Genomic DNA, 24541 nt, shown 5'->3' with positions numbered 1-24541 from the left:
TCATCAAATGAGATGGTAAATAAAGTCACTGACATGGTTGAAAGGATAATTTTGTTCTCTCTTTTTCACTCGGAGCAAATTGAATGGAATTTGTATACAACATATGGATGAAATATCCATACGATGGGGCTTGACCATATCCTCATGGTTCCCCTTCCCTTTTCTACATCTGGCCCCTTTAGCTCTGCAGACTTAACCCCACACCATCAGTCCACCCAGTCGGTCCGCTGAACGTCCCTTCCTCCTTCGCATCTGGTCGTTGTCTTCAGCTTGATCTCCACTACCGCCTCCTGCAGTAGCTGTTAGGTCCAGAGAGGCTGGTTCACTGTGAGCAAGTAACTGTCAACTCTATGGACAGGTGGAAGTGACTTGGCAGCCGGGATGCGCCCACCCTGAGTTCATTATACCAATGAGGGTCAAGGAGAATGGGGATGCAGCTGGTCTGCAGAGCCCCGGCAGTTCTGAGACACATGCTCCTGGATCCACACGTTGCTCCACACCCAGCCTTGCCTTTCTTTTTTCTCTCTCTTGACTCCATCCAGGTATCTGCTCTCCTTGTCCCTTTGGGGAGGGAGGCCAGTACCAGCCCAGGTGTAGTTCCCCAAAGCTTCCTACTTCCAAGCGTTACGTAGGCTTGTATATCCACTTGCTTGGGTTGCCCTGGCATTCGTGCCAACCAGTTGAGTGGTTTATGCCCTAGGCTCTCTTTTCTGGCAAGAATGTGCCTAAAAATCTCCACCTCTGGTTTGGTGGCCCGTGAAAATTCCCAGTCAGTTTTGGTGCGTGGACACTTGGTGACAGTGTTGGCTTTCGAAATGATTAGTTCCCTTACCGACAATGCTTTGCTCCCCATACATTATTTATAAGGTTTCCCTGTTTGTATGTGCAAACTCTATGTGTGTATATTTTGAGAAATACATTGTACAGGCCTCTTTTTTATTTCTTCCACACACCCTAGAGATGTCATAGAGGCAGTAAATGTGTCCAACTTTTTGAGAAATTGGAACAATCAAGACTTACCTGTATGCAATGCTGTTAACGACGTCAATTCCCACGACAGTACCTTTCATCTGACACACTTAGGGACTGTTACCAGATTAAAAGTAGTAAAAGATGCGGATAGAGAGAATTTTCATTATCTTGTGCTCTGAAATCTTGGATTTTCATTGGTTTGCATGGGCCTGAAAATGTATTCTTGTTAGTAGGGACATAGAAGCCTCTAGCGGTATCCTTAATAAAGCAAGGTGAGCTATAAGCAATCATCTGATGGAGGGTAAATGTACCACACTCCAGTTTAAGAAAAATACAATATAAAAGTCTTACCATGGAAGAAAATCTTTATATGATCTTTTGTAAAAAAAGCTTCAAGAAACATAAAGACATGACACCATATTCAGTTTAAAGTCAGTGACTTGTAAGCAAGGCAAAGCAAAGACAGTCTGATTAAGGCCGTTGCATTGTTCTGGCATTTTTTAGGTCTCACCCATTTCTGTGGCCTTTTTAGAACCTAAGCTTCTACGGCACAGAGAGAGAACTTCATCTCGACGTAGGGCTGAGCAAATGCACGGAGCATTTCTCAATAAGTAGGCATTAAATTCTAAGTCCAGAAGGGGCCTTGAGATGCCCTCTCTTTGCTCCTTGGTAGAACTGTTTTAACCATCCCCCGAAAACAGATTCTTTTCTTTAAATCTCAAAATTCAGAGATTCCACAATCAGAACTTACTTCTCATATCGCCTTGCGGTCTGCTGTGGGCATCTGTCGAATGGTGTGAACTCTGCGTGGGGAGCCTGGCCTACCCTCCAGGCCCACGGTTTGGGCTGCGGTGGTGCCATGCTGTGCTCAGGGGCCTTCTTTTTTGGAAGTCTGGGCTCCAGTGAGCCTTGGTCATGTTCTTTTATGGAACCTTGGGTGCTAGAGCACTCTGACCCTCAGTCTCATTTGCAGGTTCTGGAGAGGATGAAATGAGCTCATGTGATATCCAGGTGACTGAGGCAGAGTCGGCTCGGGATGAATCTTTGCTTCGTTTTCATTAGCCATGGAGAAGACGATGAGACCTTGGTGCCTCTCCAACTTTAATATGGGTATGCCTCTCTTGTGGATCTTGTTAAATGCAGGCTGGTATTCAGTAGTTCTGGGTGGGGCCTGGATTCTGTGCTTCTAACAAGTTCCTAGGTGACGGTGACGCTGAGGGCAAGGGTTTGGCACCTGCGTTTCTCCCTTTCCTGAAGAGCAGGATGTCTGCCCCGCCCCCACCCCGAGAGGAGAAAACATCCACAACGTGACCACTAGGAAGCAGCTTCCCTCACAGGCAAGGGACCTGTACCACTGCTCCCAACCATTCTGTCTGAGGCGCAGCAAGCCAAAACACTGAAATGCTGAGGTTTGCAGCAAAGAGGAGGTTTATTCACAGGGCAGCCAAGCGAGGACGTGACCTGACAATAGGTCTCAAATCCGCCTCCCCAAATGCAAGGGGCCTTGGGTATCTGTGGCATAAAGAATAAAGAAGCAGGGCAGTATGAGGCATGGGGAGCATGAGGAAAGGTGATTGGAAAAAGGTGTGCTCATCATTGTTCTGAGCTGGCGTAACTAGGCTACAGGCCTCAGCGCATTCTGAGGCTGGAGTTGGGGAAAACGGGAGCAGAATGGAAGATGACAGCGTGTGAAGGAGGTGTGGTGTCCATAGGTTCGGGGCCTGACGTGCTTCCTGCTGAAGCACCGATGCCCGCCAAAGCCGTCAATGGGGTGCTGGGGAAAACAGGAGCAGAATGGAAGATGACAGCGTGTGAAGGAGGTGTGGTGTCCATAGGTTCGGGGTCTGACGTGCTTCCTGCTGAAGCACCGATGCCCGCCAAAGCCGTCAATGGGGTGCTGGGGAAAACAGGAGCAGAATGGAAGATGACAGCGTGTGAAGGAGGTGTGGTGTCCATAGGTTCGGGGTCTGACGTGCTTCCTGCTGAAGCACCGATGCCCGCCAAAGCCGTCAATGGGGTGCTGGGGAAAACAGGAGCAGAATGGAAGATAACAGCATGTGAAGGAGGTGTGGTGTCCATAGGTTCAGGGTCTGACGTGCTTCCTGCTGAAGCACCGATGCCCGCCAAAGCCGTCAGTGGGGTGCTGGGGAAAACAGGAGCAGAATGGAAGATGACAGCGTGTGAAGGAGGTGTGGTGTCCATAGGTTCGGGGTCTGAGGTGCTGCCTGCTGAAGCACCAATGCCCGCCAAAGCCATAGATTGGGTGCTGGGGAAAACAGGAGCAGAATGGAAGATGGCAGCGTGAGAAGGAGGTGTGGTGTCCATAGGTTCGGGGTGAGACGTGCTGCCTGCTGAAGCACCGATACCCGCCAAAGCCGTCAGTGGGGTGCTGGGGAAAACATGAGCAGAATGGAAGAGGACAGCCTGGGAGGGAGGTGTGGTGTCCATAGCTTCCATATTAGAGGTACTGCCTGCCTGATCTGAGAGCAGAGAGTGAAAGTGGGAGAGCTTCTTCCTAGATTCTAACTCCTCCGAATTTATAGCACTGGCTCAGCCTGGCTTTATGACATATCCATTGTACGTGTCACAGAGAAAGGGCGGGCGGGGCAGGGGGCGTGGCAGGGGTCACATGCAAGCCCAGCTGGTGGCTTAACCCCAGCCCAAAGGCAAAGGGCGGGGCCCCTTCTGGACTTTCTAGTGGCTGGGACTTCTCGCTGTGGGTGGCAGGTGTTTGGCACCAGATGGGCCACCATGCGGAGACTGTTGGGGACTGTGGAAGCCTCCTCCAGAGCTCACCCTGCCTGGGGACTGGCTCTGCAGGCCCCTCAGCCCTGCGTATGTATCGGCCAGGCCTTCCCCACCACGGGGCCCAGAGGCCAGAGCCTGCTGAGACCTGAGGGCAGGAGGCAGCCAGAGCTTACCAGGGTGTGGGCCACCTCGTCCGGAGACCTCCCCAGCTTCTCTGCGAGACCTGGAGACAGGATCGCCTTCTCCAGGGCTGCTCAGCTGCCAGCATCACCACGAGCCAGGTGGCCAAGGTTTCTGAGCAGGAGATGCAGGGCCCTGATCCGACTGGATGCTGCACCCCACGATGTCCCTTCCTGGCAGATAGGTTCTTTCTTCACTTCTTTTTTGAAATGTGGTAAAACAACATTCAAACCTTGGCCTGTCCTTCAGGGTATATAGACGGTAGTGGCTTAGCCGGGATTCGATCCAAGCCTGTGTGATTCCAGAGCTCGTGCTCTGGACTGTGGCGCCTCCTTATCGTATATGCTTCATGTGTTACTTGTTTTTCGTTTTTCCTTGTAGTCCTTATGGTACTTAGCCCTAAGTGCCATACCTGTAACGAACAGCTACACTGCCCTGTAGGAGGTCTTCTTTTGTTCAACGCATGAATTGGTCATCCACCACACTGTGTTCTAATCTCAGAAGATACTGGTCAGGGGCCACCAGTTGTCAGCATGGCACCATTCCATATTTCTAATCGAGGCTTAAGCCCGTATTTTCCCTTTGTCTAGTTTGAAGGATCCAGATATGTAAAGATGATATTCTAGATAAATCATGGGCTATCCTGAAAGAAATTCAGCAGTGAATTGTTCCGTATGGATTAGAAGCCAGCTTCTCTGGCCTTCCTGGATTATATCCAGTAAGGCGTCTCATTCATGTCTAGAAAGCAAATATATCATTTATTGCAACTTCAGCGTGGAGCGATGTATTGGTATAAAGTAGGATCAACACAATTTGGTCATTGTGAGTATGCCAGCCGGGTCCACTCTTTACTACACATATGTAACTCTAGAGATTCTTATGGCCAAGAGAGGAGACGTACTCTTGGGTGTGTAGGACAAGGGAAGCATGTGTTGTTATTCAGGAGCTGGAAGCTTCAGCATGACAGGTAGGAATTGAACAATCCTGGTCTACTCATCACTTGACCTTGCTCAAAACTTGTTTCTTTGGCTTGCTTCATTGGAGTGTTTTCTCCCTCCTGGGGCTGACATTGTCTGTTATGTATCACGCATGTGACATGTAGGAGTTTCAGAACCCAAAATCATATAGATCAGTACAAATGTGTATATATATATATATATATATATATATATATATATATATACCGATTGAAACTCACACTGGGCATAATTCATATATTCCAAAATCAGTTTGACCCTCTGCTCATGAGATTCTTTTTATGGTATGTCCCAGCAAATCTGGGCTTCCATCCCCAATAAATTTTGGGGTTGGAGGACACAAAAGCTTTTGCTCAGACCTAAATTCTGTCTGAAAATAAGGGAAATATTATAAGCCCTTCGTAACCTCTCCAAGAGCAGAAATGATTTACAGCTGTGGCATTGAACCAGAATTCCTCGATCTCATTTGAGAAGAGTTCAGTTAGAAACAGTGTCTTGATTTTTGTTTCTTTTGTTTCTTCCCTGTTTTCTTGTCTTGCTTACCAACTATCCATTGTAATTCATGAGTTAGTATGGCAGCAGGCTGAGTGTTCCCTGGAGCTCATTAAATGAACTGTTTTTCCTTAAATGACGTTTGCCTCCTTGTTTTCAGCCCCTCTTCTTTCCTGTGGCCTTTACTGTAACCAGAGCTCAGCAAAAGCTGAGTGGCTTTGTGCAGACCTTACTTAGGGTCAGCCTTTTTTTCTTCATTCTTTTATTCACGGCTCCTCCATTTCATTGTTTGCCTTCTCGAAATGTGTTGAAATCTTTCTGTGGTTGATGACTTGCAAAATATCTTGGCTTTTATTGGTTGATTAATTTTGGTATTTCTGCAGTTTTATTTAGATATGGTTTCAGGAGGAACAGAAAGTAAATATATTTCCTAGTCTGCCATCTTGAGCTGAAAATCCCTGTGGATTTTAGCATCCAGTGTTCCCATGGGAAAACACCCAACCATGGCATTAATAGATGTAATACTCAAGATTTCAGCTTTTCTTGAGCAATCACTAAGGATTTAATATGTGGTCATTTCTAATGGGGAAATACTAACTATCTCATGACGTTGATTTGAGGATTAAATTAGATAATGAACATGAAAATGCTTTGTAAGATTTAAAAATCTGTAAAAATGTTTTCTGTTATTATTTGATTTGTTGCTATTTCAACTTCACTTGACAGTTGTTTATGACCTTGCCTATGTGAGAAAATGCCCTCTGGGTTATTCTTTTGAAAGCCAGAAAGTATTTTTCCATAGCTCAATGGAACTGGCATCATTTGTGAAGGTTAAGGGTGAAGGGGTAAATGTTTCTTGACCCCTATCACTTTACAGTGTTTTCAGGAACGAACTGACTCATGTATTCCTCTTCCAAATTTTGTTGAGGACCTCCTACCAGCCACATGCTTTACATCAGGTGTTGGAAAGCATCTTCTGGATTTTAAATATCTTAGGCTTTGTGGGCCATATACAGTTTCTGTAGCTTCTCCTCCTCTTTCTTCTTCAACAAGCTTTCTGAACGTGAGAACCATTATTAGCTCACAGTCCCACAGATCCAGGCTGAGAGCCTGATTTGATTTGTGGCCATTATTTGCCAATTCCTGCTCTGCGTCTTCACTGAGGAGGGGGACCGTGTTTGAGTAATCACTTCTTTGAATCAGCTGTTGGTCTTCTGGGGCTTGTCCTTGCTCTCCTACAGTCTCTAATCAACGTGGCATCCAGAGAGATCTTGTTAAAACATAAGTCAGATCATGTCACTCAAATTTCTTCGGTGGCTTCTTCACAGAAAATGCAAAGTCCTCAGAGTGCCTCCACAGACCTAGAAATCTGGGCCTCTGTTTCCTCTCTGACTGTTTCCTTCTCCTCTCCAATTTGCTCGCTCTGTTTTCCACACGCTGACATCCTTTCTGCTCCTTGGATACTCCAAGCCTACTCTTGCCTCATTGACTTTCTGCCGCAGGCCAGCCGCAGAAAGAGGATTTCACCGCCCAGGGTCAGAAGGGAAGGGGTAAGGAACTGAAGTAGCACCGACGAATGGGGTCAGAAGCCCATGGGGTCAGAAGGCTGCAATGAGAAGCCTACTCGCCGCAACGAAGAATAGACCCCCGCTCGCCGAAACTGGAGAAAGCTCGCATGCAGCAATGAAGACCCAATGCAGCCAAAAATAAATAAATAAAATATAAAGTATAGACTCTTAAAACAAATCTATAAAGAATATTACAAGAATAGAATCACAGGCCAGTTTCTCCTTTGAACATGCATGCACAATGTGTAAAGAGAAGCACAACCTATATCCATGGTATGTAAAACAATCATATATCAGAATCAAAGTAGCTTTATTCTGGCAATGCAAGGTTGCTTTAATGTCCAAACATGAAACTGATCCCAGGAATGAATTAGAGTGGGAAGAAAGTCATTTAAAACTGAAATCTTGGGACTTCCCTGGTGGTCCAGTGTTTAGAACATGGCGCTTTCACTGCTGGGGCCCTGGGGTCCAATCCCAGGTCAGGGAACTAAGATCCTGCAAGACATGAGGCAGGGCCACGAAAAAAAAAAAAGGAAAGAAAGAAGCCTTAACCAGGAAAAGCACAAGATCGAATAAACATAACAGATAACACCTTATGAAAAGTAGGTGAAGATTATGGGATATTCTAAAATTTAAAACAGAAAGAACCTTTTAAAGATTCAAAAGGATGTGACAAATATTGTACATAGGCAAAAATAAAATGAAATAAAATATACAAATGATGGGAGCCCCAAATTCCAGATGCCCGAGTCCTGTCTCTGAAGATTCTCATTCAATGGGTTCAGGATTTCCTCTATATTTATAAACCTACAGGTGATTCTGGTACGATTCACAGACACAATGTAAAGCTTCTCTTTTACAGGAAAGAATACCAGATTATTTTGTTATCTTATAGTTATACTAACAGGTTGTACTATTGACGGATAAGTCTGCTGTCAAAATGCACCCCCACTGGGGATAAAAAAGGAACTAGTAGTCTCTACTGCTACTTGGTGGCAGCATGCGTGTATTGCAAGGGCAATTATTGTAGGAATCCAAATTAGTGGAACATTTTAGAATTGGAAGACTACATACAGATCATCTAGTCAAGCTTCCAACTCTTATAGTTGTGAAAACTAAGGCCCATATAAATGAAATGATTTATCTCCAAAGAGCATTAGTGAAAGTATGAAATAAAAAATATCTCTGAACTTTTAATTTAGTGCTCTTTTTATTAATTTCAAGTATTAGCTTAAACTTCAGTGTGACAGATTTGGGATTGAATCCTTGCTCACGTTTACTGATTGCGTGCCTTTTAGTAAGTTACTAAAACACTTTTTTTTTTAAATAGACGTATTTATTTATTTATCTTTGGCTGCCTAGGCTCTTCGTTGCTGTGCGCGGGCTTTCTCTAGTTGCGGTGAGCGGGGGCTACTCTTTGTTGCAGTACGCGGGCTTCTCATTGTGGTGGCTTCTCGTTGTTGCTGAGCACGGGGTCTAGGTGCGTGGGCTTCAGTAGTTGTGGTTCATGGGCTCTAGCACGCAGGCTCAGTAGTTGTGGCACATGGTCTTAGTTGCTCCGTGGCATGTGGGATCTTCCCGGACCAGGGCTCAAACGCGTGTCCCCTGCACTGGCAGGTGGATCCTTAACCACTGCGCCAACAGGGAAGCCCTACGAATACACTTTTAACTTTGCTTTCCACGTATGTAAAATGGTGAGCCTTGACTGATATAGAACATGAGATAACCTAGCACTGTTCTTAACACATATATGTAGTTAAAATTTTTTGGCTCTCCTCCCTCTTAAACAGCCTCTATCCTCTTAATAATGAATGTGTCTTTCAGCTAGCAGAGCACCCCAGAGCTGACCACATTCTGGCAAGAGATATAGGATTCTTTTTCTTACTGGGGGTTCTTTATACCTGATATTTGAACTGCACTTAAACATGAACAACTCTTGTTTATACTGTATTAATGGATTTGATGGATGAAGTTTAGAAAGTAATATGCAGGAATTGAGCTGCCTTACTCTCAAGAAATATAATTCGATAGTGGTGGCTAGAACGATAAACAGTGTTTGGACAGGGAGTCCATATTGGATGTGAACTTCCTGTACTCCCATTCGTCTATTAAGGATAAATAGAATCCCTTCAAAATGTGTTTTAAAGGGCAGTTATGTCTTTCTGCCTCATTTAAGTTACCTGCAAGAAAAAGACAATCTCCTGAATCCTTGTTTAATAGGCTTTTAATATAAAGCACATAATTTTTTGCAACATTTCCCAAACTTTTCATTATCCAATTGGCTGAGGCTTCTCAACGATTATCATTTCACAATATCTCCATCTTCAGCTTCTTTCAATGAATTGGCCTAATAGATGTGCCATTAAAACAGAGCTTCACTCTCAACGTATTTTTAATTTTGTATTCAAACAGTATGAAGGATTCAGCCATAAGAGTGAGTGGATTTCTGATACATGCTACATGATGGGTGCAACTAAGTGAAAGAAGTCAGGCATGAAAGGCTACATATTGTATGGTTCCATTTATATGAAATGTCCAGCAGTGGCAAATCCATACACACAGAAAAGATTCTACATTAGTGGTTGCCAGGGGTTTGGAAGAGAGGGAGATAGGGAATGACTCCTTAAAATGGGTGTAGGTTTCCTCTTGGTTGATGAAAATGTTTTGCAGCTAGGCAGTGGCGATAGTTGCGCAACATTTTGACAGCAGTAAATTCCACTGAATGGTACAGTGAATTGTAAGGTGATCCAAATGGTGAATTTTGTGTTATGTTCATTTTACTAGCATAAAAAGGAGAAAGAATTAGGGAAAGACTTAGAGTTTGGGAAACTAAGGTGAACTGGTCAAGAAAAAGACAGCTCTATTGTTCAGTTTTCTCTCAGCTCTCCTCAGCAAAAGGTAGCCTGAACTTGTACATGGTAGTCATTCAACACCGTCCAGGGAAAAGTAAATAAAATAAAACCCAACTCTTCTTCTCTAGCACACGTATGAAAGGTTAACTTGCTGCTCAGCCACGTGGACATTCATGAAGACGTTTCACTTCTGGTGTCCTCTACTTCAGTACTTTACTCACAGCTCATTCACACGTGTAGGCAACAGCATTCCTTAATTCGATGGAATCTGCAGCACTGGTTGTGATCAGTCTCATGAAAAGAAAAGGAAAGGTGGCGCAGAAGTCAAGGGAAGAGATTTTCAAGACGGAGACGTTGTTTAAGATCTAACTCGGCTTGGCGGTCACAAAGAGAAGGATTGAGAAGTAGTCCCCTGGACTTGTCAACGGAGAAATCATTGGGGGCTTCGAGGAGATCAGTTTCCGAGAGTAGTGGGGCAGAAACCAGATCGCAGTGGAGATGGGAGGGGAGAACTGGGGCGCAAGTGAAGAAATTGATGGCAAAGGGAAAGAAGGGAGGGATGGATAGGAGGACAGGAGAATGGAGTGGAGGAGAGCATTTCCTTGTGACTCTTTAATATGGCTGGGAGGGGCCAACAGAGAAGGGGAGCGTGAAGATGTAGGAAGAGGGGGTGGCATCCCGAGCCCAAGGAGGACTGGCCCCTGTCTTTAGCTCCCACCAGCTAGATGTTCCCTTCCTCTAGCTTTCCACGTAGGCTGTGGAAGTTGCCCCTTGCCTCCTTGGATCAGCTGCCCTTGATTCGTTTGTCCTTTTCTTATTTCTCAGCACATCTGGGTCATAGGTTATGTGAAGACAAACAGATCACCACTGATGCTTAATTTTCTTGAAAAATCCCCCAGGCAGGTACCATTTTGGAGAACTACATATTGTGCCTCAGAAAGCCGAAGTAGCCCATCTTTCCTCTCTCATTGGGAGAGATTGCTGTTTCTTGGCGAACCTGATGAAGAGGGTGACTCGCACTTAGGAATAACGTTGCTTGAAAAGTGCAAAAGGTGAGGTAGTTTGGCTATGAGGGGCCTCTGAGGCCTGAGACTTCCTGAGAGATGGCAGGCTCACAGCTCCCATTTCCCTCTGACCCTGGGCTATGAGCTCATCAAATGAGATGGTAAATAAAGTCACTGACATGGTTGAAAGGATAATTTTGTTCTCTCTTTTTCACTCGGAGCAAATTGAATGGAATTTGTATACAACATATGGATGAAATATCCATACGATGGGGCTTGACCATATCCTCATGGTTCCCCTTCCCTTTTCTACATCTGGCCCCTTTAGCTCTGCAGACTTAACCCCACACCATCAGTCCACCCAGTCGGTCCGCTGAACGTCCCTTCCTCCTTCGCATCTGGTCGTTGTCTTCAGCTTGATCTCCACTACCGCCTCCTGCAGTAGCTGTTAGGTCCAGAGAGGCTGGTTCACTGTGAGCAAGTAACTGTCAACTCTATGGACAGGTGGAAGTGACTTGGCAGCCGGGATGCGCCCACCCTGAGTTCATTATACCAATGAGGGTCAAGGAGAATGGGGATGCAGCTGGTCTGCAGAGCCCCGGCAGTTCTGAGACACATGCTCCTGGATCCACACGTTGCTCCACACCCAGCCTTGCCTTTCTTTTTTCTCTCTCTTGACTCCATCCAGGTATCTGCTCTCCTTGTCCCTTTGGGGAGGGAGGCCAGTACCAGCCCAGGTGTAGTTCCCCAAAGCTTCCTACTTCCAAGCGTTACGTAGGCTTGTATATCCACTTGCTTGGGTTGCCCTGGCATTCGTGCCAACCAGTTGAGTGGTTTATGCCCTAGGCTCTCTTTTCTGGCAAGAATGTGCCTAAAAATCTCCACCTCTGGTTTGGTGGCCCGTGAAAATTCCCAGTCAGTTTTGGTGCGTGGACACTTGGTGACAGTGTTGGCTTTCGAAATGATTAGTTCCCTTACCGACAATGCTTTGCTCCCCATACATTATTTATAAGGTTTCCCTGTTTGTATGTGCAAACTCTATGTGTGTATATTTTGAGAAATACATTGTACAGGCCTCTTTTTTATTTCTTCCACACACCCTAGAGATGTCATAGAGGCAGTAAATGTGTCCAACTTTTTGAGAAATTGGAACAATCAAGACTTACCTGTATGCAATGCTGTTAACGACGTCAATTCCCACGACAGTACCTTTCATCTGACACACTTAGGGACTGTTACCAGATTAAAAGTAGTAAAAGATGCGGATAGAGAGAATTTTCATTATCTTGTGCTCTGAAATCTTGGATTTTCATTGGTTTGCATGGGCCTGAAAATGTATTCTTGTTAGTAGGGACATAGAAGCCTCTAGCGGTATCCTTAATAAAGCAAGGTGAGCTATAAGCAATCATCTGATGGAGGGTAAATGTACCACACTCCAGTTTAAGAAAAATACAATATAAAAGTCTTACCATGGAAGAAAATCTTTATATGATCTTTTGTAAAAAAAGCTTCAAGAAACATAAAGACATGACACCATATTCAGTTTAAAGTCAGTGACTTGTAAGCAAGGCAAAGCAAAGACAGTCTGATTAAGGCCGTTGCATTGTTCTGGCATTTTTTAGGTCTCACCCATTTCTGTGGCCTTTTTAGAACCTAAGCTTCTACGGCACAGAGAGAGAACTTCATCTCGACGTAGGGCTGAGCAAATGCACGGAGCATTTCTCAATAAGTAGGCATTAAATTCTAAGTCCAGAAGGGGCCTTGAGATGCCCTCTCTTTGCTCCTTGGTAGAACTGTTTTAACCATCCCCCGAAAACAGATTCTTTTCTTTAAATCTCAAAATTCAGAGATTCCACAATCAGAACTTACTTCTCATATCGCCTTGCGGTCTGCTGTGGGCATCTGTCGAATGGTGTGAACTCTGCGTGGGGAGCCTGGCCTACCCTCCAGGCCCACGGTTTGGGCTGCGGTGGTGCCATGCTGTGCTCAGGGGCCTTCTTTTTTGGAAGTCTGGGCTCCAGTGAGCCTTGGTCATGTTCTTTTATGGAACCTTGGGTGCTAGAGCACTCTGACCCTCAGTCTCATTTGCAGGTTCTGGAGAGGATGAAATGAGCTCATGTGATATCCAGGTGACTGAGGCAGAGTCGGCTCGGGATGAATCTTTGCTTCGTTTTCATTAGCCATGGAGAAGACGATGAGAGCTTGGTGCCTCTCCAACTTTAATATGGGTATGCCTCTCTTGTGGATCTTGTTAAATGCAGGCTGGTATTCAGTAGTTCTGGGTGGGGCCTGGATTCTGTGCTTCTAACAAGTTCCTAGGTGACGGTGACGCTGAGGGCAAGGGTTTGGCACCTGCGTTTCTCCCTTTCCTGAAGAGCAGGATGTCTGCCCCGCCCCCACCCCGAGAGGAGAAAACATCCACAACGTGACCACTAGGAAGCAGCTTCCCTCACAGGCAAGGGACCTGTACCACTGCTCCCAACCATTCTGTCTGAGGCGCAGCAAGCCAAAACACTGAAATGCTGAGGTTTGCAGCAAAGAGGAGGTTTATTCACAGGGCAGCCAAGCGAGGACGTGACCTGACAATAGGTCTCAAATCCGCCTCCCCAAATGCAAGGGGCTTTGGGTATCTGTGGCATAAAGAATAAAGAAGCAGGGCAGTATGAGGCATGGGGAGCATGAGGAAAGGTGATTGGAAAAAGGTGTGCTCATCATTGTTCTGAGCTGGCGTAACTAGGCTACAGGCCTCAGCGCATTCTGAGGCTGGAGTTGGGGAAAACGGGAGCAGAATGGAAGATGACAGCGTGTGAAGGAGGTGTGGTGTCCATAGGTTCGGGGCCTGACGTGCTTCCTGCTGAAGCACCGATGCCCGCCAAAGCCGTCAATGGGGTGCTGGGGAAAACAGGAGCAGAATGGAAGATGACAGCGTGTGAAGGAGGTGTGGTGTCCATAGGTTCGGGGTCTGACGTGCTTCCTGCTGAAGCACCGATGCCCGCCAAAGCCGTCAATGGGGTGCTGGGGAAAACAGGAGCAGAATGGAAGATGACAGCGTGTGAAGGAGGTGTGGTGTCCATAGGTTCGGGGTCTGACGTGCTTCCTGCTGAAGCACCGATGCCCGCCAAAGCCGTCAATGGGGTGCTGGGGAAAACAGGAGCAGAATGGAAGATAACAGCATGTGAAGGAGGTGTGGTGTCCATAGGTTCGGGGTCTGACGTGCTTCCTGCTGAAGCACCGATGCCCGCCAAAGCCGTCAGTGGGGTGCTGGGGAAAACAGGAGCAGAATGGAAGATGACAGCGTGTGAAGGAGGTGTGGTGTCCATAGGTTCGGGGTCTGAGGTGCTGCCTGCTGAAGCACCAATGCCCGCCAAAGCCATAGATTGGGTGCTGGGGAAAACAGGAGCAGAATGGAAGATGGCAGCGTGAGAAGGAGGTGTGGTGTCCATAGGTTCGGGGTGAGACGTGCTGCCTGCTGAAGCACCGATACCCGCCAAAGCCGTCAGTGGGGTGCTGGGGAAAACATGAGCAGAATGGAAGAGGACAGCCTGGGAGGGAGGTGTGGTGTCCATAGCTTCCATATTAGAGGTACTGCCTGCCTGATCTGAGAGCAGAGAGTGAAAGTGGGAGAGCTTCTTCCTAGATTCTAACTCCTCCGAATTTATAGCACTGGCTCAGCCTGGCTTTATGACATATCCATTGTACGTGTCACAGAGAAAGGGCGGGCGGGGCAGGGGGCGTGGCAGGGGTCACATGCAAGCCCAGCTGGTGGCTTAACCCCAGCCCAAAGGCAAAGGGCGGGGCCCCTTCTGGACTTTCTAGTGGCTGGGACTTCTCGCTGTGGGTGGCAGGTGTTTGGCACCAGATGGGCCACCATGCGGAGACTGTTGGGGACTGTGGAAGCCTCCTCCAGAGCTCACCCTGCCTGGGGACTGGCTCTGCAGGCCCCTCAGCCCTGCGTATGTATCGGCCAGGCCTTCCCCACCACGGGGCCCAGAGGCCAGAGCCTGCTGAGACCTGAGGGCAGGAGGCAGCCAGAGCTTACCAGGGTGTGGGCCACCTCGTCCGGAGACCTCCCCAGCTTCTCTGCGAGACCTGGAGAGAGGATCGCCTTCTCCAGGGCTGCTCAGCTGCCAGCATCACCACGAGCCAGGTGGCCAAGGTTTCTGAGCAGGAGATGCAGGGCCCTGATCCGACTGGATGCTGCACCCCACGATGTCCCTTCCTGGCAGATAGGTTCTTTCTTCACTTCTTTTTTGAAATGTGGTAAAACAACATTTAAACCTTGGCCTGTCCTTCAGGGTATATAGACGGTAGTGGCTTAGCCGGGATTCGATCCAAGCCTGTGTGATTCCAGAGCTCGTGCTCTGGACTGTGGCGCCTCCTTATCGTATATGCTTCATGTGTTACTTGTTTTTCGTTTTTCCTTGTAGTCCTTATGGTACTTAGCCCTAAGTGCCATACCTGTAACGAACAGCTACACTGCCCTGTAGGAGGTCTTCTTTTGTTCAACGCATGAATTGGTCATCCACCACACTGTGTTCTAATCTCAGAAGATACTGGTCAGGGGCCACCAGTTGTCAGCATGGCACCATTCCATATTTCTAATCGAGGCTTAAGCCCGTATTTTCCCTTTGTCTAGTTTGAAGGATCCAGATATGTAAAGATGATATTCTAGATAAATCATGGGCTATCCTGAAAGAAATTCAGCAGTGAATTGTTCCGTATGGATTAGAAGCCAGCTTCTCTGGCCTTCCTGGATTATATCCAGTAAGGCGTCTCATTCATGTCTAGAAAGCAAATATATCATTTATTGCAACTTCAGCGTGGAGCGATGTATTGGTATAAAGTAGGATCAACACAATTTGGTCATTGTGAGTATGCCAGCCGGGTCCACTCTTTACTACACATATGTAACTCTAGAGATTCTTATGGCCAAGAGAGGAGACGTACTCTTGGGTGTGTAGGACAAGGGAAGCATGTGTTGTTATTCAGGAGCTGGAAGCTTCAGCATGACAGGTAGGAATTGAACAATCCTGGTCTACTCATCACTTGACCTTGCTCAAAACTTGTTTCTTTGGCTTGCTTCATTGGAGTGTTTTCTCCCTCCTGGGGCTGACATTGTCTGTTATGTATCACGCATGTGACATGTAGGAGTTTCAGAACCCAAAATCATATAGATCAGTACAAATGTGTATATATATATATATATATATATATATATATATATATATACCGATTGAAACTCACACTGGGCATAATTCATATATTCCAAAATCAGTTTGACCCTCTGCTCATGAGATTCTTTTTATGGTATGTCCCAGCAAATCTGGGCTTCCATCCCCAATAAATTTTGGGGTTGGAGGACACAAAAGCTTTTGCTCAGACCTAAATTCTGTCTGAAAATAAGGGAAATATTATAAGCCCTTCGTAACCTCTCCAAGAGCAGAAATGATTTACAGCTGTGGCATTGAACCAGAATTCCTCGATCTCATTTGAGAAGAGTTCAGTTAGAAACAGTGTCTTGATTTTTGTTTCTTTTGTTTCTTCCCTGTTTTCTTGTCTTGCTTACCAACTATCCATTGTAATTCATGAGTTAGTATGGCAGCAGGCTGAGTGTTCCCTGGAGCTCATTAAATGAACTGTTTTTCCTTAAATGACGTTTGCCTCCTTGTTTTCAGCCCCTCTTCTTTCCTGTGGCCTTTACTGTAACCAGAGCTCAGCAAAAGCTGAGTGGCTTTGTGCAGACCTTACTTAGGTTCAGCCTTTTTTTCTTCATTCTTTTATTCACGGCTCCTCCATTTCATTGTTTGCCTTCTCGAAATGTGTTGAAATCTTTCTGTGGTTGATGACTTCCAAAATATCTTGGCTTTTATTGGTTGATTAATTTTGGTATTTCTGCAGTTTTATTTAGATATGGTTTCAGGAGGAACAGAAAGTAAATATATTTCCTAGTCTGCCATCTTGAGCTGAAAATCCCTGTGGATTTTAGCATCCAGTGTTCCCATGGGAAAACACCCAACCATGGCATTAATAGATGTAATACTCAAGATTTAAGGTTTTCTTGAGCAATCACTAAGGATTTAATATGTGGTCATTTCTAATGGGGAAATACTAACTATCTCATGACGTTGATTTGAGGATTAAATTAGATAATGAACATGAAAATGCTTTGTAAGATTTAAAAATCTGTAAAAATGTTTTCTGTTATTATTTGATTTGTTGCTATTTCAACTTCACTTGACAGTTGTTTATGACCTTGCCTATGTGAGAAAATGCCCTCTGGGTTATTCTTTTGAAAGCCAGAAAGTATTTTTCAATAGCTCAATGGAACTGGCATCATTTGTGAAGGTTAAGGGTGAAGGGGTAAATGTTTCTTGACCCCTATCACTTTACAGTGTTTTCAGGAACGAACTGACTCATGTATTCCTCTTCCAAATTTTGTTGAGGACCTCCTACCAGCCACATGCTTTACATCAGGTGTTGGAAAGCATCTTCTGGATTTTAAATATCTTAGGCTTTGTGGGCCATATACAGTTTCTGTAGCTTCTCCTCCTCTTTCTTCTTCAACAAGCTTTCTGAACGTGAGAACCATTATTAGCTCACAGTCCCACAGATCCAGGCTGAGAGCCTGATTTGATTTGTGGCCATTATTTGCCAATTCCTGCTCTGCGTCTTCACTGAGGAGGGGGACCGTGTTTGAGTAATCACTTCTCTGAATCAGCTGTTGGTCTTCTGGGGCTTGTCCTTGCTCTCCTACAGTCTCTAATCAACGTGGCATCCAGAGAGATCTTGTTAAAACATAAGTCAGATCATGTCACTCAAATTTCTTCGGTGGCTTCTTCACAGAAAATGCAAAGTCCTCAGAGTGCCTCCACAGACCTAGAAATCTGGGCCTCTGTTTCCTCTCTGACTGTTTCCTTCTCCTCTCCAATTTGCTCGCTCTGTTTTCCACACGCTGACATCCTTTCTGCTCCTTGGATACTCCAAGCCTACTCTTGCCTCATTGACTTTCTGCCGCAGGCCAGCCGCAGAAAGAGGATTTCACCGCCCAGGGTCAGAAGGGAAGGGGTAAGGAACTGAAGTAGCACCGACGAATGGGGTCAGAAGCCCATGGGGTCAGAAGGCTGCAATGAGAAGCCTACTCGCCGCAACGAAGAATAGACCCCCGCTCGCCGAAACTGGAGAAAGCTCGCATGCAGCAATGAAGACCCAATGCAGCCAAAAATAAATAAATAAAATATAAAGTATAGACTCTTAAAACAAATCTATAAAGAATATTACAAGAATAGAATCACAGGCCAGTTTCTCCTTTGAACATGCATGCACAATGTGTAAAGAGAAGCACAACCTATATCCATGGTATGTAAAACAATCATATATCAGAATCAAAGTAGCTTTATTCTGGCAATGCAAGGTTGCTTTAATGTCCAAACATGAAACTGATCCCAGGAATGAATTAGAGTGGGAAGAAAGTCATTTAAAACTGAAATCTTGGGACTTCCCTGGTGGTCCAGTGTTTAGAACATGGTGCTTTCACTGCTGGGGCCCTGGGGTCCAATCCCAGGTCAGGGAACTAAGATCCTGCAAGACATGAGGCAGGGCCACGAAAAAAAAAAAAGGAAAGAAAGAAGCCTTAACCAGGAGAAGCACAAGATCGAATAAACATAACAGATAACACCTTATGAAAAGTAGGTGAAGATTATGGGATATTCTAAAATTTAAAACAGAAAGAACCTTTTAAAGATTCAAAAGGATGTGACAAATATTGTACATAGGCAAAAATAAAATGAAATAAAATATACAAATGATGGGAGCCCCAAATTCCAGATGCCCGAGTCCTGTCTCTGAAGATTCTCATTCAATGGGTTCAGGATTTCCTCTATATTTATAAACCTACAGGTGATTCTGGTACGATTCACAGACACAATGTAAAGCTTCTCTTTTACAGGAAAGAATACCAGATTATTTTGTTATCTTATAGTTATACTAACAGGTTGTACTATTGACGGATAAGTCTGCTGTCAAAATGCACCCCCACTGGGGATAAAAAAGGAACTAGTAGTCTCTACTGCTACTTGGTGGCAGCATGCGTGTATTGCAAGGGCAATTATTGTAGGAATCCAAATTAGTGGAACATTTTAGAATTGGAAGACTACATACAGATCATCTAGTCAAGCTTCCAACTCTTATAGTTGTGAAAACTAAGGCCCATATAAATGAAATGATTTATCTCCAAAGAGCATTAGTGAAAGTATGAAATAAAAAATATCTCTGAACTTTTAATTTAGTGCTCTTTTTATTAATTTCAAGTATTAGCTTAAACTTCAGTGTGACAGATTTGGGATTGAATCCTTGCTCACGTTTACTGATTGCGTGCCTTTTAGTAAGTTACTAAAACACTTTTTTTTTTAAATAGACGTATTTATTTATTTATCTTTGGCTGCCTAGGCTCTTCGTTGCTGTGCGCGGGCTTTCTCTAGTTGCGGTGAGCGGGGGCTACTCTTTGTTGCAGTACGCGGGCTTCTCATTGTGGTGGCTTCTCGTTGTTGCTGAGCACGGGGTCTAGGTGCGTGGGCTTCAGTAGTTGTGGTTCACGGGCTCTAGCACGCAGGCTCAGTAGTTGTGGCACATGGTCTTAGTTGCTCGGTGGCATGTGGGATCTTCCCGGACCAGGGCTCAAACGCGTGTCCCCTGCACTGGCAGGTGGATCCTTAACCACTGCGCCAACAGGGAAGCCCTACGAATACACTTTTAACTTTGCTTTCCACGTATGTAAAATGGTGAGCCTTGACTGATATAGAACATGAGATAACCTAGCACTGTTCTTAACACATATATGTAGTTAAAATTTTTTGGCTCTCCTCCCTCTTAAACAGCCTCTATCCTCTTAATAATGAATGTGTCTTTCAGCTAGCAGAGCACCCCAGAGCTGACCACATTCTGGCAAGAGATATAGGATTCTTTTTCTTACTAGGGGTTCTTTATACCTGATATTTGAACTGCACTTAAACATGAACAACTCTTGTTTATACTGTATTAATGGATTTGATGGATGAAGTTTAGAAAGTAATATGCAGGAATTGAGCTGCCTTACTCTCAAGAAATATAATTCGATAGTGGTGGCTAGAACGATAAACAGTGTTTGGACAGGGAGTCCATATTGGATGTGAACTTCCTGTACTCCCATTCGTCTATTAAGGATAAATAGAATCCCTTCAAAATGTGTTTTAAAGGGCAGTTATGTCTTTCTGCCTCATTTAAGTTACCTGCAAGAAAAAGACAATCTCCTGAATCCTTGTTTAATAGGCTTTTAATATAAAGCACATAATTTTTTGCAACATTTCCCAAACTTTTCATTATCCAATTGGCTGAGGCTTCTCAACGATTATCATTTCACAATATCTCCATCTTCAGCTTCTTTCAATGAATTGGCCTAATAGATGTGCCATTAAAACAGAGCTTCACTCTCAACGTATTTTTAATTTTGTATTCAAACAGTATGAAGGATTCAGCCATAAGAGTGAGTGGATTTCTGATACATGCTACATGATGGGTGCAACTAAGTGAAAGAAGTCAGGCATGAAAGGCTACATATTGTATGGTTCCATTTATATGAAATGTCCAGCAGTGGCAAATCCATACACACAGAAAAGATTCTACATTAGTGGTTGCCAGGGGTTTGGAAGAGAGGGAGATAGGGAATGACTCCTTAAAATGGGTGTAGGTTTCCTCTTGGTTGATGAAAATGTTTTGCAGCTAGGCAGTGGCGATAGTTGCACAACATTTTGACAGCAGTAAATTCCACTGAATGGTACAGTGAATTGTAAGGTGATCCAAATGGTGAATTTTGTGTTATGTTCATTTTACTAGCATAAAAAGGAGAAAGAATTAGGGAAAGACTTAGAGTTTGGGAAACTAAGGTGAACTGGTCAAGAAAAAGACAGCTCTATTGTTCAGTTTTCTCTCAGCTCTCCTCAGCAAAAGGTAGCCTGAACTTGTACATGGTAGTCATTCAACACCGTCCAGGGAAAAGTAAATAAAATAAAACCCAACTCTTCTTCTCTAGCACACGTATGAAAGGTTAACTTGCTGCTCAGCCACGTGGACATTCATGAAGACGTTTCACTTCTGGTGTCCTCTACTTCAGTACTTTACTCACAGCTCATTCACACGTGTAGGCAACAGCATTCCTTAATTCGATGGAATCTGCAGCACTGGTTGTGATCAGTCTCATGAAAAGAAAAGGAAAGGTGGCGCAGAAGTCAAGGGAAGAGATTTTCAAGACGGAGACGTTGTTTAAGATCTAACTCGGCTTGGCGGTCACAAAGAGAAGGATTGAGAAGTAGTCCCCTGGACTTGTCAACGGAGAAATCATTGGGGGCTTCGAGGAGATCAGTTTCCGAGAGTAGTGGGGCAGAAACCAGATCGCAGTGGAGATGGGAGGGGAGAACTGGGGTGCAAGTGAAGAAATTGATGGCAAAGGGAAAGAAGGGAGGGATGGATAGGAGGACAGGAGAATGGAGTGGAGGAGAGCATTTCCTTGTGACTCTTTAATATGGCTGGGAGGGGCCAACAGAGAAGGGGAGCGTGAAGATGTAGGAAGAGGGGGTGGCATCCCGAGCCCAAGGAGGACTGGCCCCTGTCTTTAGCTCCCACCAGCTGGATGTTCCCTTCCTCTAGCTTTCCACGTAGGCTGTGGAAGTTGCCCCTTGCCTCCTTGGATCAGCTGCCCTTGATTCGTTTGTCCTTTTCTTATTTCTCAGCACATCTGGGTCATAGGTTATGTGAAGACAAACAGATCACCACTGATGCTTAATTTTCTTGAAAAATCCCCCAGGCAGGTACCATTTTGGAGAACTACATATTGTGCCTCAGAAAGCCAAAGTAGCCCATCTTTCCTCTCTCATTGGGAGAGATTGCTGTTTCTTGGCGAACCTGATGAAGAGGGTGACTCGCACTTAGGAATAACGTTGCTTGAAAAGTGCAAAAGGTGAGGTAGTTTGGCTATGAGGGGCCTCTGAGGCCTGAGACTTCCTGAGAGATGGCAGGCTCACAGCTCCCATTTCCCTCTGACCCTGGGCTATGAGCTCATCAAATGAGATGGTAAATAAAGTCACTGACATGGTTGAAAGGATAATTTTGTTCTCTCTTTTTCACTCGGAGCAAATTGAATGGAATTTGTATACAACATATGGATGAAATATCCATACGATGGGGCTTGACCATATCCTCATGGTTCCCCTTCCCTTTTCTACATCTGGCCCCTTTAGCTCTGCAGACTTAACCCCACACCATCAGTCCACCCAGTCGGTCCGCTGAACGTCCCTTCCTCCTTCGCATCTGGTCGTTGTCTTCAGCTTGATCTCCACTACCGCCTCCTGCAGTAGCTGTTAGGTCCAGAGAGGCTGGTTCACTGTGAGCAAGTAACTGTCAACTCTATGGACAGGTGGAAGTGACTTGGCAGCCGGGATGCGCCCACCCTGAGTTCATTATACCAATGAGGGTCAAGGAGAATGGGGATGCAGCTGGTCTGCAGAGCCCCGGCAGTTCTGAGACACATGCTCCTGGATCCACACGTTGCTCCACACCCAGCCTTGCCTTTCTTTTTTCTCTCTCTTGACTCCATCCAGGTATCTGCTCTCCTTGTCCCTTTGGGGAGGGAGGCCAGTACCAGCCCAGGTGTAGTTCCCCAAAGCTTCCTACTTCCAAGCGTTACGTAGGCTTGTATATCCACTTGCTTGGGTTGCCCTGGCATTCGTGCCAACCAGTTGAGTGGTTTATGCCCTAGGCTCTCTTTTCTGGCAAGAATGTGCCTAAAAATCTCCACCTCTGGTTTGGTGGCCCGTGAAAATTCCCAGTCAGTTTTGGTGCGTGGACACTTGGTGACAGTGTTGGCTTTCGAAATGATTAGTTCCCTTACCGACAATGCTTTGCTCCCCATACATTATTTATAAGGTTTCCCTGTTTGTATGTGCAAACTCTATGTGTGTATATTTTGAGAAATACATTGTACAGGCCTCTTTTTTATTTCTTCCACACACCCTAGAGATGTCATAGAGGCAGTAAATGTGTCCAACTTTTTGAGAAATTGGAACAATCAAGACTTACCTGTATGCAATGCTGTTAACGACGTCAATTCCCACGACAGTACCTTTCATCTGACACACTTAGGGACTGTTACCAGATTAAAAGTAGTAAAAGATGCGGATAGAGAGAATTTTCATTATCTTGTGCTCTGAAATCTTGGATTTTCATTGGTTTGCATGGGCCTGAAAATGTATTCTTGTTAGTAGGGACATAGAAGCCTCTAGCGGTATCCTTAATAAAGCAAGGTGAGCTATAAGCAATCATCTGATGGAGGGTAAATGTACCACACTCCAGTTTAAGAAAAATACAATATAAAAGTCTTACCATGGAAGAAAATCTTTATATGATCTTTTGTAAAAAAAGCTTCAAGAAACATAAAGACATGACACCATATTCAGTTTAAAGTCAGTGACTTGTAAGCAAGGCAAAGCAAAGACAGTCTGATTAAGGCCGTTGCATTGTTCTGGCATTTTTTAGGTCTCACCCATTTCTGTGGCCTTTTTAGAACCTAAGCTTCTACGGCACAGAGAGAGAACTTCATCTCGACGTAGGGCTGAGCAAATGCACGGAGCATTTCTCAATAAGTAGGCATTAAATTCTAAGTCCAGAAGGGGCCTTGAGATGCCCTCTCTTTGCTCCTTGGTAGAACTGTTTTAACCATCCCCCGAAAACAGATTCTTTTCTTTAAATCTCAAAATTCAGAGATTCCACAATCAGAACTTACTTCTCATATCGCCTTGCGGTCTGCTGTGGGCATCTGTCGAATGGTGTGAACTCTGCGTGGGGAGCCTGGCCTACCCTCCAGGCCCACGGTTTGGGCTGCGGTGGTGCCATGCTGTGCTCAGGGGCCTTCTTTTTTGGAAGTCTGGGCTCCAGTGAGCCTTGGTCATGTTCTTTTATGGAACCTTGGGTGCTAGAGCACTCTGACCCTCAGTCTCATTTGCAGGTTCTGGAGAGGATGAAATGAGCTCATGTGATATCCAGGTGACTGAGGCAGAGTCGGCTCGGGATGAATCTTTGCTTCGTTTTCATTAGCCATGGAGAAGACGATGAGAGCTTGGTGCCTCTCCAACTTTAATATGGGTATGCCTCTCTTGTGGATCTTGTTAAATGCAGGCTGGTATTCAGTAGTTCTGGGTGGGGCCTGGATTCTGTGCTTCTAACAAGTTCCTAGGTGACGGTGACGCTGAGGGCAAGGGTTTGGCACCTGCGTTTCTCCCTTTCCTGAAGAGCAGGATGTCTGCCCCGCCCCCACCCCGAGAGGAGAAAACATCCACAACGTGACCACTAGGAAGCAGCTTCCCTCACAGGCAAGGGACCTGTACCACTGCTCCCAACCATTCTGTCTGAGGCGCAGCAAGCCAAAACACTGAAATGCTGAGGTTTGCAGCAAAGAGGAGGTTTATTCACAGGGCAGCCAAGCGAGGACGTGACCTGACAATAGGTCTCAAATCCGCCTCCCCAAATGCAAGGGGCTTTGGGTATCTGTGGCATAAAGAATAAAGAAGCAGGGCAGTATGAGGCATGGGGAGCATGAGGAAAGGTGATTGGAAAAAGGTGTGCTCATCATTGTTCTGAGCTGGCGTAACTAGGCTACAGGCCTCAGCGCATTCTGAGGCTGGAGTTGGGGAAAACGGGAGCAGAATGGAAGATGACAGCGTGTG

Source organism: Delphinapterus leucas, chromosome 12, assembly GCF_059928025.1.
Source record: "Delphinapterus leucas isolate spDelLeu-1000000601 "Yukka" chromosome 12, BTC_Dleu_Yukka2, whole genome shotgun sequence".
Classification (NCBI taxonomy): Eukaryota; Metazoa; Chordata; class Mammalia; order Artiodactyla; family Monodontidae; genus Delphinapterus; species Delphinapterus leucas.
The sequence above is the reverse complement of the archived record's forward strand: the minus strand, read 5'-3'. Positions refer to the sequence as shown.